Consider the following 18,208-nt stretch of genomic DNA (forward strand, 5'->3'; position numbering starts at 1 on the left):
GCCCTGCGGCTCTGTGGGTGATAGAGGGCGGTGCCCCAACCCCGATTGCCCTGCGGCTCTGTGTGTGACAGTGGTGGCACCCCAACCCCCCCACGGGCCCTGCTCTATGTGAGACGGGGTAGAGCCATACCTCCCCATCGGCCCTGCCCTGAGTGTGACAGGGTGTGGCGCCTCAACTACCCCCCCCCCCCCCCCGCCAATGGGCCCTGCTCTGTATGTGACAGGGGGCGGTGCCCCAGCTCCCCTATTGGCCCTACTCTGTGCGTGACAGGGAGGAGCTCCTCAACCCCCTGATTGGCCCTGCTCTGTGTGTGACAGGGGGCAGCTCCCCAACCCCCTGATCAGCCCTGCTCTGTGCATGACAGGGGGGAGCTCCCAAAACCCCTGATTGACCCTGCTCTGTGCATGACAAGGGGGAGCTCCCCAAACCCATGATGGGCCCTGCTCTGTGCATGACAAGGGGGAGCTCCCCAAACCCATGATGGGCCCTGCTCTGTGTGTGACAGAGTACGGAGCCCCAAGCCCCGATGGTCCCTGCTCTGTGTGTGACAGGGGGCAGCGCCCCAACCCCCTGATCGGCCCTGCTCTGTGCATGGCAGGGGGCAGCGCCCCAACCCCCTGATCGGCATGCTCTGTGCGTGGCAGGGGGTGGCGCCGCAACTTCCCTATCGACCCTGCCTTGAGTGTGACAGAGGGCGGTGCCCCAACCCCCCAATCGGCCCTACCCTGAGTGTGACTAGGGGTGGCATCACAACCTCCCAATCCGCCCTGCTCTGTGCATGACAGGGGGCGGCGCCCCAACTCCCCAATCGGCCCTGCTCTGAGCCCGACCAGGGGCTGCACCTAGGGATTGGGCCTGCCCTCTGCCACCCAGGAGCAGGCCTAAGCCAGCAGGTTGTTATCTCCCGAGGGGTCCCAGACTGCGAGAGGGCACAGGATGGGCTGAGGGACCCCCGCTCCCCCCCGAGTGCACAAATTTTTGTGCACCGGGCCTCTAGTCTTTAATAAGTGTATTCATTTGGGTTTTCTTTCTATATCAGCGGTTCTCAACCTGTGGGTCACGACCCCTTTGGCGGTTGAACGACCCTTTCACAGGGGTTGCCTAAGACCATCCTGCATATCAGATATTTACATTACAATTCATAACAGTAGCAACATTACAGTTATGAAGTAGCAATGAAAATAATTTTATGGTTGGGTCACAACATGAGGAACTGTATTTAAAGGGTCAGAAGGTTGAGAACCACTGTTCTAGATGGTCTTTTCCTTGTGCTGCATTTTATTTCTAGTTCAGAAGCAATTCTGAATGCTTTTTTGTGGTTCATTAACACCCTAAGGTAACATTCTGTGTTTGGCTTGAACAGAAACCATGAATAGGACTTAGAGAAACAAGCACAGATGAAAACAGGAGTTGGATATTAATAGTAATTTCACGACACCTTTCCCCTCTGGGAGTTTAAAGCATCTTTAGAAAATATAAACAAGGATACTGAGAATTCCCAGTGGGAAGGTGACAAAACTCATTGCCTCCACTTAGAAAGAGGTTCTCCCTGAGAACCTCTGTGGAAAAGAAAAGTGTGGTGATATGACCATTTCATAAAGAATGTTAAGGCAGAGACCATACAGTTTCATGTCTGTTTCTCCTGGGCCTTTGAAAATTTGTAGCCACAGAGCGGGGAACCAACAGATCCAGATTGTATGGAATTGAATCATTACATATTTCTGTTCAGTATTCAAAATCTATCTTCTAGGCCAGCCGTGGGCAAACTACGGCCCGCGGGCCGGATCCGGTCCGTTTGAAATGAATAAAACTAAAAAATAAAAGACCGTACCCTTTTATGTAATGATTTTTACTTTGAATTTATATTAGTTCACACAAACACTCCATCCATGCTTTTGTTCCGGCCCTCTGGTCCAGTTTAAGAACCCACTGTGGCCCTCGAGTCAAAAAGTTTGCCCACCCCTGTCTAGGCCAATCTTTTCCTGAAGTGAAGAGTATTATGTAGTTGGTGTTTTCTTCACCTTGAACTGAATTATATTATTTTCTCACAATTGCTCTTTTTTATTTGTTTGCAAGAAAATTTTCCATCTTGTTCAGATTACTACTTGAGTCCAAATCTATAATTCTCCTTTATTGTCAAAAAGAGTGAATCTCTGTCTTGTACTTTATTTTTGTCTACGTCCGTTTCCTATAGCTCAAGAGTCATCATTTGGGCGAAGTCTGTCCCACAAAAACAGCTATTTTGTTCAGTTCATTGCAAAAGCTCAACCTTACTTTTATACTTGGTATATTATAAAGTTACTGTTTTATTTATTTTAAAGGAGATTGAAAGCAAAGTGGAGAGTGATGCAAGTAATGGAAATTTGATGGCTATGTATTTTCTAGAAATTTTTCATCAGTGAGTAAAGCAAGTAAATAATGTGGTTCTCTCTAGATTTAAAATGTTACCACTAATGGCTTATGTAAGAGTAGATTTCAGATTTAATTCTAGGGAGCAGTATTGAAAGCACACTATAAAGCTTTTACCTTTCATTGTAGTGAGTTGAGCTCTAAGAATTCACTTTCAAACGTGAACAATATAACTGAACAACATAATGAAAGCCTTAACATAAATAAGCAATTGACATTTGCAAAAGAAGAAGCAATATAACAATTCATCCATTTAGTTGCTTAATACATATTTATCAAGGGCATAATATGCACTTAGATGGGTTTGTTAGAGGTTTCCTGACTTTGAATATTACTTGGGCCCATTTTAACTCACATTTTACAATGTTAAAGGAGAAAAACAGCACTCAACTGAAAGAATTTTCACTGTGTGCTTTTCTCTGTTTTGGTTTCCCTTCCCTCACTATATTCTGGGCTTATTTTTCATGATTTGCTTCAAAGCTTTGCTAGAAAGGCCTTACAGTGGAACATTCTGTCCCTCACTAACGCACGGGCATTAGTGAGGGACAACCAAAGAATGTTCATTCAACAACATTCTCCTCTATGGCCTTCTTGTGCTATGGAGGCCTCAGAGAGGAATACTTGAATAGCCAGCCTCTCTTGCAGCTAGAAGTGGCCAGGTGACATAGTGAGGACTAATGAGATATAGAGAAGAAACTGTCTGCCTTCTCTTCCTCCTCCTCCTTTCTACCTGGAATGTGCAAAGATACTAGGAGGTCAAGAAGCCACTTTGTGACAGTGAGGGTAATAATCACATACTAAAGATGGCAGAGCTGGCATATAGGAGGTGCCTAGTTCCTTGATAACATTATTTAATAAATATACCAGCCATTGATCATCTCTTCCTAGATTTTTTTCTGTAAGACAAAATAAATTATTTAAACAACTGGATATTAGGTTTTCTGCTGTGCACAGTCTAGTACATTTAACTAATATACTCAATCCATCCATTCTATATTGGGGTGAATTCAAGGTTCAGCTTTCTCCAAGTTTAGGATGTTGGAAAAAAATCCAATTGGTTAGATATCCTCCTTTCCCCCTCCTCTTCCTTCCTTTCTTCCAATTCAAATTCTACTATTAGTACTTAATGTAATACATTTCTCTGAATTTCTTGTTTTGAATATGTTACATATTTTAAAAGATGTGTATAATTATGCATGATAATATTTTCAGAAAGCCTATGCAATCTTCTAAAAAAGTATGTTTACCATCTGTATGGCTTGATGGTTGATATTATGTCATATGATACAAATGTATCCTTAAGACTTCAGGTAAAGGTCTCACAGAAAAAATATGAATCAATATATGAACATGTATATTTTCAAAATACCGTGTGAGTATGACAACCACATTGCCAGTCATTTTCTCTGGAGATAAGTTAACATGTGTTGAATAACAGTGAATCTTGATGGTATAGAATAAACATTTCAGGGACCGTGACAACAGGTTCTAGTAAGAACTTGAGTAAACCTAAGAAAATTGTTTAAACTTCTAATTTATAAATAGAAATATTCTTCAGTAGATTGTTGTGAGAATAAGTCAAAATAATAGATTGGAATAATACAATGTAGTACATAAATGCAAAATATAAAACTATTAACTACTAATAAAAAGTATAGAGTCTGAATGTCAGCATTACTTAAACTCAAGGGAATTTGTTGTCTATGCAGGTGGGATTTAATTGTTTCTCTTATACATTCCTTTTGGGAAATAATATCAATGAAGACATTAAAGTATGAATAAAAACCCCATTTTTTCCTAACAACATTTCCAACTCAGATTTTGTGGTGAGTTTCCTAATAAAATCGATCTGTGTAATATATGCGGTAAATAAAGCATGGTGAAAACATTAAAATATTTCTTTCTGGGCTGTGATTGGGCTACTAAGAAAACTAGCTTCCAGGAAAGTTGGCAGCAGAGAAAATTATTCTGGGGGAGGGAAGTTCTCTCACAAATGAATGCATTGCACACATTCACTTCTTAGGAAATAGAGAAGCAAGAATAGTAGTTCAGCCCAGCTAGTGTGGCTCAGTAGTTAGCATTGAACCAGGAACCAAGAGGTCAATGGTTCCATTTCCCATCAGGGCACATGCTCAGCTTGTGAGCTCGATCCCCAGTGAGCTTAGAAGGAGGCAGCCAATCAATGACTATGACTTCCTCTCTCATTAATGTTTTTCTCTGCCCTTTTCCTTTCTTCTCTCTTTAAAAAAAAATCAATAAAAATATATTGGAAAAAAAAGAATAGCAGTTCAAAAGAAATGGAATCTGCTACCCTATATAATAAAAAGGTAATATGCAAATTAACCCTCATGCCCTCACAAGATGGCTGCCTATCACCAGGCCAGCAGGGGGGTTAGTGAAGGATGACCAAATGACTGAACAGCAGGCTGCGTTGGGTGGCCAGGCCAGCGGGGGGGGGGGCTATGAGGGATGACCAGGCAGGCAGAGGGGGGTGATTGGGGGTGACCAGGCCACCGTGGGGGGCAGTTAGGCGTGACCAAGCAGGCAGGCAGGTGAGCAACTAGGAGCCAGCGGTTCAGGATTGTGAGAGGGTGCAGGGTGGGCTGAGGGGGTTCCCTCTCCCGTGCAAAAATTTCATGCTCCGGGCCTCTAGTAATCATATAAAGAAGCCAAAACACTAAAAGAAAAATCTTTCTTGTTAACTTTTTGTTGTCTTAGTGCTTCATTCTAGCAAGAGGCATGGGAGAGACAAATAAGTCGAGGTGGCAACTTCCCCAGCTCAGGTTTGCCTACCTAGACTAAAAAGACAAGTATAATCCAGATGGAAGCCCTGCAGGTTGACTTGAAATGCACATAGATACAAGTGCTTCTTTGGGAACGGGGAAAGCCAGCATGTGTCCTAACTCACAACTGTCTTAAGTTTGGAGAAGAATAGAGTTTTCTCTTTAAAATGTGTGTTCCAAAGCCTTCTAACCTGCTTTTATAGCAGGTCTGTCTGGCCTGAAGTGACCCCTTATTAAGATAGGAATAGTTTTATCCTGGGTGGCTTCTAGATGAAGTATTTTTTTGCATTGGTCATGATTATTTTGTGTTAAATATATATGGATTTCTTAAAATATGTCATACTAGGATATCTAGCTGGGCTTTGTAAGAGAATATATTGAACTAGGTCATCTCCACAGGTATTTCCCATGAACAGTCTATTCCATTTAAAAATAAAATGTGAAATTATATTTTATTTCATGGGTTACATTTTTAAGACATATCTCATCTCTTAAATTCATAAAGATTTATTTACTACAAATCACTGCATGCAAATTGAGTAATTTATGTAATTTGTAATTAAATTAAGCTCCACTTATTTCAAACTCTAATACATTTAAATTTAAATTGCATTTTGGAAAAAGTAAAAAGGACTGAACAATACATTATAAAAGAAGATGATTTTAAAATATTGAAATATTTTATGTAATTGTTTTCCTCCCAAGTTCTATTCATTAAGCTGATTTCCTTAGAAACTTTAAAGCTTTGCATTCCCACACAGACTTCCTATCAGAGTATGCATGTTCTTGCTGAAAACAAGAATCTACACATTCTTTACACATAATGTAACATTTAGTGAGGCTTCACAGTACATTTTTGCATTTCTTATCAGGATACCTCAGTATCTGATACTTACTAATGAATGCTCCATGTGTGTTTATGGCTTAGAGCATCACAATTGGAGAGAACCAATCTCATTTCAATTATTAATACTTGTTTTGCATGTATGAGACCGAGTATTTATTTCCTATACAGTCACTATAAAGCTTGCATTTGCTGTTAGTTCTCATATCTCTTAGCTGGTGGCTGGTAAATGAGCAATAATCCATAAGAAGATCTGTTATAATTGGGGGAGGGTGAATAAAACTTTTTCTGAACTACCTAAAAATAAAACCATAATGGTTAAGTCATCCAAACAATTCATTATGATTGATAACAAAATGACTAGATTCAATTGGCTACTAAAATAGTCAGTTATTTGACTAATGTAGTCAATTAGTTTTCTTCCCAAAGTGACTTGAGATAGTTGAGTGTCATTGTTATAATTGACATGAAGAACGGATTTGGAATTAGGAGTGTGTGTGTGTGTGTGTGTGTGTGTGTGTGTGTGTATGAAGCATATATAAACTAGAATAAAAATGCTTTTACTTCAAGAATAGTGAGTCAAATATACATTACACATTGTGCTCTTTTGGCAACTTCAGATCTCTTGTTCTGTTCTTGGTGGCAATGCAACTAAATGATTGCCCATAACAGACAACTAAATGGTTGCCCATAATATACAACAGTAAGTATTGTAAAGTGCTAGTGTCACCATAAAACCATACATAGTTTTAGCTATATACAGATATAGCTCTGAGACAAGAATACACATTAAATGTCTTTAAAAAGTCCCAGCAGGCTGAACATGATATACAATAATGGTTTTAATATTATTTGAACATATCTCCTTCACAAAGCATATAGAGTAGTGAGGTGATTTTACCGTTATGCTAACACATAGAGTGAACTTACACAAACTTCGATGGTATAGCTCATTATACACCTACATATAGCCCATTTCTCCTAAGCTACAAGCCTGTATTGCATGTTACTGTACACAACAATGTGAGATTAAATCAAGCATAAGGAAAAATGATACAGTCAAGAGATGTGTGAACCCAAGATGTATGAGGCTAAGGCATACTGTTTTACAGCACATTTTTGCAAGTACAAAGAGCATACTAAAATAATGATATTAAGTATAGTACAGAAAATCAACATCAAATATTATGGACTGTACACAATTGTACGTACTGTACTTTTTCAGGATTGGCAGCACAGCAGATGAGTTTACACCAGCACCACCACAAACATGTGAGTAATGCATTTTGCAATGATGTTATTATGAAAGCTACAGTGTCACTAGGTGATAAGAACTTTTTGGCTCCATTATAATCTTAATGTGACCACCATCATGTATGTGGTCTGTCATTGACCAAAATGATGGCGCCTGACTGCATTGTCTAGACCTCAGGGTATTAAAAGTAAAATAGTTATGAGAAAAGAACAGAGAAGCAGCAATGAGGAAAAGAACAGAGAAGTCCTTGTAATTTGAAAGAGGTGGAGATAAGATGAAGGTAACTAAAGAGACCGACTTTTAAATGGCCATGTGGGTGAAGACCTAGTCAATGGCAAGTGAAAGAGATTATTAATCTTGGCTGAGAAGCTGCAGTCATTGTGAAATCTGATGGTCCTGCCCAGAGTTACAATTTCATGACTCAGTAGGATAAATTGAGTGGAAGAGTTTTAATATACATACATGAACCTTTAGAAGAGAGGAAGTTATATATTTTTTAAGATAGTAGATAAGTAATAATAGGACATCTGAGCAGATTGTAACATTTTTCTGTAGACTATTGGACTTTGCCCTATCCATGTTGAATGTAGTTTTTCCCTCCAAAATATACTCTCACATATCATCCTTGAATAAAACATGGATAACCCTTTATAAAATATCAGCAGTTGCTTCACACTGTCCTTGAAGACAAGTGCATAAATAATGCTTTTGTTGACAGCTTACTATTGCCATTTCATTCTAACCCATCCACCAGGGTTCTGGGTATTTGTTCTTGGCCTTCTATGCCTTGGCTCCAATTGTAAATCCCCTTGTCTCATGTGATAGTTGATATCTAGCATTTCAGACAACTCCCAGTGCCTATTCCATCCTAGTTTCTCAATTCAGACCCCTTCAAAAGTGGATCTGGCCAGGTCTAAGCATGAGCTTACTGTCCATTTTTTTACTAGGTACATCTAGTACCCCTAATTTTTTTAACTTAAATCTTTTTCTCCTTCACAGATTCAGTTTTCCTTCTCTGTGTTAGTATTTCTCACCTTCACCTCCTTTGGTGCTAGCTGGGCCCTTCTCTCAAAACTTCATCTCTTCACAAGTGTTCCTAGCATACTTTCCTACTTATGCATTATCCCAGCTGCGAATTCCTCCAGCCATCTCCTATGGAAACAGATGTTTATCAAATGCAAAGAGATACCAATGTTAGAATACATTAAAAGAATTTAGACTCACAGCTTATTTTCAGAAGATTGACATTAACGGAATGTTAAGCTTCTATTGGGTATTCAAATAACTAGAGTAAAACCTAATGTTATGCAGACGTTTATCATAAAGAATACAAACATCAAATTAAGTCCCTGAATGATAAGAGCTGCATATTATAATACTCTGTAGTGACATGATTAAGTTATGGTCATTCAGTCTGTTTCCTGGCACTAACATAAAAATGAGCTTCCCTGGGCCGTGGAAAACTGAATAATTTATTTTGGTCATTAATAGGGTAGGCCAGTATTTATCTTTATGGATTTATATTAAATATTAACTAATTTTGAAAATTATTAATGCCACTGTTGCAAAGAGATAAAGACAGGGGAAAACCCATAGCCAGATTGGAGTTAAAGTAACAAGGACACAGATGGTACATTGAACCAAAAGTCAAGATAATCATTCTATCTATGGAAGCATCATTTGGAGAAAAACCAGGGAGATAGTCCTTAAAGTCAGAGTCCTCACCAAGGAGCGCACTTGTTTCAGACACTGTCTGTCTAGGAGAGCACCATTGGATGAATATTTCATGACAAAATGCATAATCACTATGGATTCTCAAGACTGATTAACATCATACTGAAATGTATCTATCAAATTTAATCATTGTGGGGATATAAAATATTTAAAGCAAATTAAATATATAAACCATGTATTTAAAAATATAAATAAAATTTATTTGCCTAGATACTTTTAAATTAGGGCATTTTTGGAACTACTACACCACTTTAAGACTTCTGAAATGCTAAAATGTATGCTTCTTATTCACTATGGGCTCTGCCTAGGGAATAAAATGTAAATGTAGTTCTTCTTTCTGCTGTATTGCCTACTAGCGGTTTGTAGTTTGATTTTCTTCAAGAGGAAGACATGAAAAATAATGTGAACCAGTGACATACTGGAGTTAGGACAGCTGAATGTTTTGACTTTGGCTTTTACTGTAATTTTAAGTAATTGTACCGAGAGGCATCACTTACAATAATATCACATAAGATATAGCTTCATATAACCAGAACATTTCATCTCTTGTGTATATGAATAGGAAGTTATTTATAAGGAGAAGGATAAATAAAAAAAAATCTTCATATACCCAAACATTTGTCCCCAGTAGCCAGCAGTGGGACCTGTGATACTTCCCATGGGTGCTAATTCCAGAGAGCCAATAGCACCATGAGATGAAATAGCCCCAGAGTCTAACTTGGAGGCACAGGAGTCCATAAATAAGCACCTGGAATCCAGAAATCTCATATTTTCTACTCTTCCTTATAATACCTAACACCACAATAATCATACAGTATGCTCAATATTGATAAAATGAAATTATGAAGCTCTTCATAGTCTTTACAATTATAAAGGCAGTCAGATGGTGGCTATGGTCTAAAAGAAAATATTTTTACAGATTGTGAGAAAGAACTCTCTGGATCAAACAAAGTTCATTCATTCATTTATGAATTTATTTTTCAGGCATTTGTTGAGTACATGATATGTGCTCTCAAATAGTAAATATGCAAATAATGTAGTTACAGTACAAGAGTAGTAGGTGCTATCTTTGTGTAGGGCTGATATTCTGGTGGTAGTCTCAGGAAAGTCTGCACCAAATATTAAAACATTAAATTGCTTCTTTACGTGTTGATAATCACTGTTGCAGGTCCTCCAAATGACACTTTTCTCTCCTGTTTCTCTGACCCCTTCTTAAGATACACTGTAGCTCATTGGGTCTAGCAACTAAGAATTAAGATTTGACATCTGGCACAGTCCGGGGTCTCTATGACCACCCCCACCCTTCCCCCAGCCACCACACTAGAACAACTGTGATTGCAAATCCTGATTGGTTGGTGCCATCCTGTTCTTAATCATTTTAAATATTTCTCCTGCGCACCTGGTGGAAGAGCAGTGTTTTTCAAACTTCATTACGCTTTAGAATCAATACAGGTGACTGAACCCACCTGATAACTCTCAAATGAGCACCCCCCTTGCCCCGCCAGAACAACAAGGTGTACTAGAGGAACATAGCTTAAGGGTATTGCCTGCTATTCAGAAAGAAACTCATCAGTTAAATAATCAAACTGTTGTCAAAGCTAAAGAAGAAATTCCAAGCCAGTGGGTCTCAATCTTGACTGCTCATTAGACTCACTTTCACCTAAGGAAAAAGACAAAACACAAACCAAAAAATAAATCCACAAAAACTGATATCAGAGTCTTGCCCCCAGAAGTCTGATTTAATTGGTTTGGGGTATGGACTTGACACTAAGCTTTTTTTTAGTGCTCCCTAAGGGGTTTTATTGCAGCCAAAGTTGAGAACCACTGCTTTAAGCAGAGACTATAACTAGGTAGAACATCTAACCTTGGAAATAAGTAGAAAATGCTTGGAAATAAAAAAAAAAAGTGAAAGTATGAAGGTATGTTGACAACGAGATGTGTATGCGAGAGGGAAAGAGACTAAATAAAGAGGAAATCATAAAAATAATCTCATAACTAGACTTCCTTAAGGTTTTCCTAGATTCTAGCAATTTTATCATTGTTATTTTGGGCTTTCTTCAACATATTTCTGGGTGATTGACAGATTTGGCAATTCTGATCATAAAGGTCCTGGTCTATAATATGTCAGAGCTTTTAGCATTTATAAAAACAGCTCACCAGCTCTGCTTCCTTCTGTCTTTGCTGCTTCTTTCCCTAACTCCCTCCTGAAGGCCCAAGTGTTTCCTGGTGACCTAAAGATGGTCCTTCCAGTCAGAGCTGTGAAATCAACTCTACTGTTTGGTGTGGCTTGGAATGAAGTTGTGGTGAGAACTAGCTCCAAGATCCACGGCCCTGGGGGCAAGCCATGGCTGCTTCTGCAGCTCCAAACTTGTTACAGCTTTAGTAAGTGCTCTTCCTCTAAATGCTGGCCCATTCCCTGGAACTGGGCTTCGGTTGTGTATCAACTTTGCATTGTGACCGCATTCCAGCCAGAAATAACCAGGGGCACACTGCTGGACAAGTTGGTTATTACTTGCTTCAGTGAAGGAGAACATCTACCATAGGAAACCATTCGGTGTCTCAGTAGAGGGTGTGAGCAAGACCCTCTTACAGGACTTGGGCTTTGGTTGAGTCGTTGGGGGAAAGTCTAAGAAACCAAGTGTTCACTTTAGGTCAGATGCTCTCAGAAAGTAGGGGCAAATCTATGATAAGGTATCAATAAATCTTATCTGTGTAGAGGGCAGACTATAAAGAAGTAGCAGTCACTCATTTTGGTCATTGGTAGGTATTTGATGGGTGACACAGTGACCTTGGTTTCATCTGTGTATAGACAGCATTATGAAGTAGACTTCTTTTTCTCACTTTACCCTGGTCTCTGCTGTTGTTATTCTAGGAAATCAGTGATGTCTAATAGGATAACAACGCGGCTTAGCTCAGCATGCAAGACCTCCGGCTGGATGTCAAGGGCTATCTTTTTCTTTTTCCTTTCTCAGTAGTCTGCATGGTTTTACTGCCCAGAATCCCAGTTTCTTTCTAAAATGGAGACACTGCCAGAATCCAGGTGTGTTGGGGCTGATACTATGCCCGTTTCTAGGCTGGCCCTCTTACTGAGAGAGGTGGCCATGGTGGTTCTCAAGCCAACAGTGAGGGTGCTGCTGAGGATGGGATAATGTTCTGAAACCTTGAAATCTGACATCCTGTCATAGCCTGCCTCCTTGGTTCTTGCTTGTCAAACCTTTTCCCCCAATATTTGAACAGGGCCCACTGGTATCACCTCTTGCTTCTATCAGGCCTGTTCTGACAATCCCGTTGGACAAGACAGTGACTCTGCCAGCCCAGCCTGTGTAACTGGGGTAGTAGCACAGGGCTTGTTGTGGTGACTCATTTGCCTCCTTTTCAGTACACAGCCTTCTTCTTCTGGCAAAACAGTGCTCTCCAGCCTCCATGTCTCACATCTAAGCAAGTCCACACGGGAAAAAAAGATTTACACTGAGCCAGAATGTATCTCTTTGAAACTCTCCTAACTTTGTCCCAGTTTTATCTGGAAGTCCTTCGATTTTGCTATTGATTATGTGCCTGCTAAATGAGTAAATCATCTCTCACATACTAGAAGTCAGACATAGGTAGCCTTTTCCTTTGTTTAGGAAGTTTGGAAAGTTATAAGCCAATGTGGACTATATAAATGAAGACTGGGAAAGGGGCATGGAGCAGATATGAAAGAAAGAAGTTAATTAATCTATACTAATAAAAGGGTAACATGCTAATTAGACCCAACGTCTTCCAGACATCCTTCCGACAAAGCCACAGTGGTGGGGGCCAAGGCAGAGGTGGATAGGGGTGATCAGGCCAGCAGGGCAGAGCAGTTAGGGGCAATCAGGCAGGCAGGCAGGTGAGTGGTTAGGAGCCAGCAGTCCCAGATTGTGAAAGGGATGTCCGACTGCTGGGAAACCAGCAGTCGGACATCCCCCGAGGGGTCCTGGATTGGAGAGAGTGCAGGCTGGGCTGAGGGATCCCCCATGCACAAATTACAAACACCGGGCCTCTAGTAGAAAATTAAATTCATGATACCTGCAATTTCAATGATGAATGAGAAAGGAGACTCATAGGCCTTTATAGTTCCCTAATCATTCTAACTTATGTTCCTGCCCAAAGCAAAAATATCCTCTGCCTCTCTGACATAATCACACAGCTATCATGGAATATTGGATGGTCCTATCATAAGAGATATGAAATAGAAAAACTATAACTGAAAGGTTATTTATAATAGGAAGAAATTAAAGCAATATTAAACTGATCTCTGTAAAGAGAAACAATGCCCAGATTTTCCCACTGTATTAGAAAGGAACTCTGAAATGCACAGAAAAGGCCAGCCTTGCTCAAGGTCGCCTGGGACCTCAGGGTAGAATGGGGGCGTGAATATTTTTCACACTCTATCTACCAGATCATTATGTCCCAGTAGCAGTCTACATGCAGGCTGAAGCCATCCTACAGCACAGGTAGCACCACACTCACTGCAAAGACTTGCAGACAGCAGAATCACCGTTTCAGGAGACAGATTTATAGCTGTCCTTAATGAATCCGAGTAGTTGTTTTTGTCTGTACATAAATTTCTTTAGTATGGAGAAACAGAATTAAGCCTTAATAACCACCTCGCAAATGTTGACTGTTTTGAGACAAGTCTAGCTAAAAAGGAAATAGAATATTTATGAACTGTCATGAAAGGAAAAAAAAATCTCTGCAAGATTCACATTTGGACTACAATGCAATAAAGGTGATTTTATGTATTATTCAAGGGAACTGTTTTGGGAACTGGCTACTGTGGTGATTCTGAGAATTACCTATATAAATAAAGTCAAATTTGGAGGGTGGACCATGCTGTCTTTACATAGAAAAAGTCATTTTAGTTTTTAGGACGTACTAAAAACTAAAATGGAGATTATCACTTGCTTATTTTCTTGAAAAACCATTGCCATCGTACTGCACAACAGAACAGTACAGGCCAGTAGTTGAATTCAAATCCAGAGGACCATTTATACACACACACACACACACACACACACACACACACACGTAATGGCTGCACAACATATTTCTAATTATCATATTTATAGACATTTGAAAGAGGCTAAAGGTACCTACTATTACAATGTAAAAGATTAGACCTATAATTGTCAAGATCATATGAACTCTAGCATTCTACAGGGTTGAAACCAAAGTACAATTAAATTACAACCTTTACACTTTATCAGACCTTAACGATACACCTGATCTAATGCAGGTCTTTGTTACACTTTTTTCTCCAACTATGTTCTGTCTGCCTGGAAATGATGATGATGTTTTGAAAGAGGCCATTAGAAAACCCAACTAATGAACTTTTGGTGACAAGTGGGTGGATATTTGGGGCCAGGAGTGAATAAATAAATGGTGGCAAGAGTGACGTGTTTTCTGCATACACATAGCATAGGAGAATGTTTTCCTGGGAGAGCAATTTCCACCTCCTCTACTGAGTCATTCAACCCACTTCTCCCTGTGGGCTGATGTGCCAGTGCACAGAGAATTCTAATGACAATCCCCTACCACACCATGCCCAGCTTCCTCTGCCTGCTTTCTTATACTCTCTCAAGACAACTATAGATAAAGAGAAGAGTCAAATTTATTGATGCCCAGTCCATCCCCAGGCAAGGTGTGGACATGGAGCTCAAGTGAGTAATTTGGCGTCTCACTTCTATAAATACCATACGAGTGACTAATGCATTCTTGGGACATGTCCAGGACAAAGCAGCCCTCATCAGTGGTATGATCTATGCTTGTTCACATACGCAGACCTTGTTGTGGCCTGCAGCTCCCCACTGGCTGTTTCCCTTAACTGTCAACCAGATCCCCAAACAAGCTTTGCCCTGTTGGGAAGGCCTTGTTCTCTCATCTTGAGGACTGCCATCCCACGGAGCCTTTATTCTCAGCAGCTGGTTTGTGGCAGAAATGTTGTTGACGTAGCAGATGGCTTTGATATTTCTGAAAACCAGTGATATCTTTGCCATTTCTACCCCACATTCTTAGCTACTATTTCTTCTTCCAGTGGTCTGGGCTATTTTTAGTAAAGCTGTATATTCTGATGATTTTTCTTAAATATCAGAACAGGAATAGTTTACTATATAAATGCCCTTGTGGATTATAAAAACACCATATTAGGGCTCTTCCACAGAAAACCCAAAAGCTGAGGCAAATTTTGTTTGGCATGATGGATTCTGAGATGAATTAGAATGAGCCAATAGAGTGTAGATTTTCAATATTTGAAGTTATGGAGCATCAGGCGGTGAGATGTGGCTAATGGATTGTGCTAGAAGAAATAGAGTATAATATTCATGGTGTTTGAAGTCTTTTTAAAAAGTAATATGCCATTGAGTAATGGTTATCCTCATTGAACACAAGAGAATGTGAGAGAAGGTGAGTATAATTGGGTTAGAGAATATTCCCCGGCAGTGACTCCAGAGCCAAAGCAAAGCAAAGGTGCCATAACAATGTGATGATCTGGGACCCACTCCAGCTATTCTGAAAAATTAAAGCAGACTGATTTATTCTTCCTTGCTTGCCCCATGCAGGCAGGCAATGTGAACAGCCTCTTAAACTCACTAAATAATGGTATAAAATCTCTGCTTCACTTGGGCTGTATGAGTACAATTTTGGAAAATGCTCATTCTGGAAAGGACTACACAGATGGGCAGGAAACATGAGTAATGGTGGCTCCACAAGGTTCAGCCAGCTTCGTATGAGTCAGCATCCCTCCCCAAGCCTGTAGGACTCCCTGATTGAGAATGTTCGTTGAGTTTGCTAGCAAAGAACAGGGGAAGACCCTGCCCCCAGAGTGTCACAGTTAAAACACAGTTTACTAGATACAAATCCTTCCGTTTCGTGGTAGTAGTAATGATCACAACAGCAGGGAACTGTTGAACTAATTGGTTCCTTTGCGTGCCAGAATCAGAATTCTAAAGCTGGGATGAGAACATAGAGCCATATGGACGGAGGGAGTATGTAAAAGAGATGGGAGAAATGTGTGAAGGTGATCATGGGATGTCCCAGGTTGGGCAAGTTGAGTGAGGAAAACCAACTTGAGTGTGAGGTAAAGGGGCGATGGATGGGAAGAAGATACACACAATGAACAATAGAGCAGAGAGGACTAACTCTGTGGGTTCTTGTGGGAACCTAGAAGTGGAGGAGCATTGGGTACAGGATCAAATTTCTAACTCTTGTCTGCCCTGCTTGATAGCATTAGTAAACCCTCCAAGATAATGCACTGCTTGAATAAAAAGGTTCACTTAATAATGGAAAACAACTTATTCATTGAAGTATATTCTGATAACCCTACTATTAATCTGGGTGTCTGTCCCCAAGCACAGAACAAGTATCATTAAGAGAACTTGGGTAATGTCAAAAATATTTAACAACTAAATGAAATGGCCACCATACAATTAGAATAGTCATAGAGCTGGAGTATTTGCTGGACCATGGGGAGGTAGGGAGGACTAAGACATGGTGCAGGGGTGATGGGGGAGAACATTTGGGGATCATTCTAATGGTACCCAAGGATTTCATATTTTCATAATGAGTCATACCAGCTAATTACAAGCCCTGAAGACAACCAACATTTCTATGAGTCACACAGTGAAACAGATTTGCCAGTAGCAGATTGGGAGTCCATTTCAGAAGCAGCAGTAAAGTTTATAGAGCCAAGGAAAGGGCCCGTATCTGAGACCCTTCTCACCGGTGAAGGCTCTTTACCCTTTATCAAACCACATTTGTTAATCAAATTAAACAAATCATTAAAAGAATCCTCCATTCCCTTTCTCTTCAATGGCAGAGAGGAATTTTAAGGAAAAAGTGTAGATTCAATGGAATTGATTAAAAGGTCACATTAAACACAGGAACATTAAAACACAGGACAAGTTGATCTGGTCCTTTCAGATGTACCTCTAAAGTCTTTTTTTTTTTAAATTTGTATTGCTGACACTATTATAGATGTCCCCATTTCCCCATCCACCATTGCCTGCCTCCACCCAGCCCTCACCCCCGGTCCCTCTGGATATGACCACACTGTTGTCTGTGTCTCTGTGTCATGCACATATGTTCTTTGGCTAATCCCTTCCCCCTTTTTTTCATCCAGTCCCCCCTCCCCACTCCCTTCTGACAGTTGTCAGTCTGTTTCCTGTATTCATGACTCTGGTTCTATTTTATTCCTTGGTCTATAAGTCTAAATTCGTAAAGTATTCACTAGTAAATACATATTCAGAACAGATGTTGAGCCCAGCCAGGGATGCAGTAATGGCCTGGTGATTCAGATTACTACTAGGAACTGTAGCATCCTTGATATATTCGAGAATAGTGCTAATTCTTAGTGTTTGGGTTCCAAAGCATTTTGGAAACATTCGGTAAATGCATGAAAACTTACATACATTTATTTGGACAATATGTGTAATTGTCCTTGAAAACATCTATCTAATTGGCTATTTAGTGACTATATAACTTGGGTCTTTTTTTCCTCAAGAAACAGTAGGTGGTCAAAACTTTAGGAAAATATATTTCACATAAATTCCTGTAGTGTAGTTCAGTGATATGCCTGTGTGTCTTGAATATTTATTGCTCTTTCCTAATGTAAAATGCATTCATCTATCCACTTTCTTACTACCTCTACAAATATTCTTTTTTTTTCTTTTTTAGGCAGAGTAATCTTTTTTTTTTTTTTTTATTTTCCTCTTAAAGTATTACAAAGGGTATTACATAAGTATCCTTTTTCCCCCCCCCCCCGCCCTTGACAAACCACTACCCTCCCTTACCCCCCAGTGTCTTATGTCCATTAGTTATGCTTATATGCATGCATACAAGTCCTTCGGTTGATCTCTTACTCCCCTCCCTCCTGCCCCCCAACTCTCTCTGGCCTTCCCACTGCAGTTTGACAATCAGTTTGAGGCAGCTCTGCCTCTGTATCTATTATTGTTCAAAAGTTTGTAATGGTCTTTATTATCCATGAATGAGTGAGATCATGTGGTATTTTTCCTTCATTGACTGGCTTGTTTCACTTAGCATAATGCTCTCCAGTTCCATCCATGATGTTGCAAATGGTAGGAGTTCCTTCTTTTTAACAGCAGCATAGTATTCCATCGTGTAGATGTACCACAGTTTTCTAATCCATTCATCTACTGATGGGCACT

This window comes from Myotis yumanensis, unplaced genomic scaffold (genome assembly GCF_028538775.1).
Source record: "Myotis yumanensis isolate MYYU_CA2020_CCGP unplaced genomic scaffold, mMyoYum1.0.hap1 SCAF_2, whole genome shotgun sequence".
Classification (NCBI taxonomy): Eukaryota; Metazoa; Chordata; class Mammalia; order Chiroptera; family Vespertilionidae; genus Myotis; species Myotis yumanensis.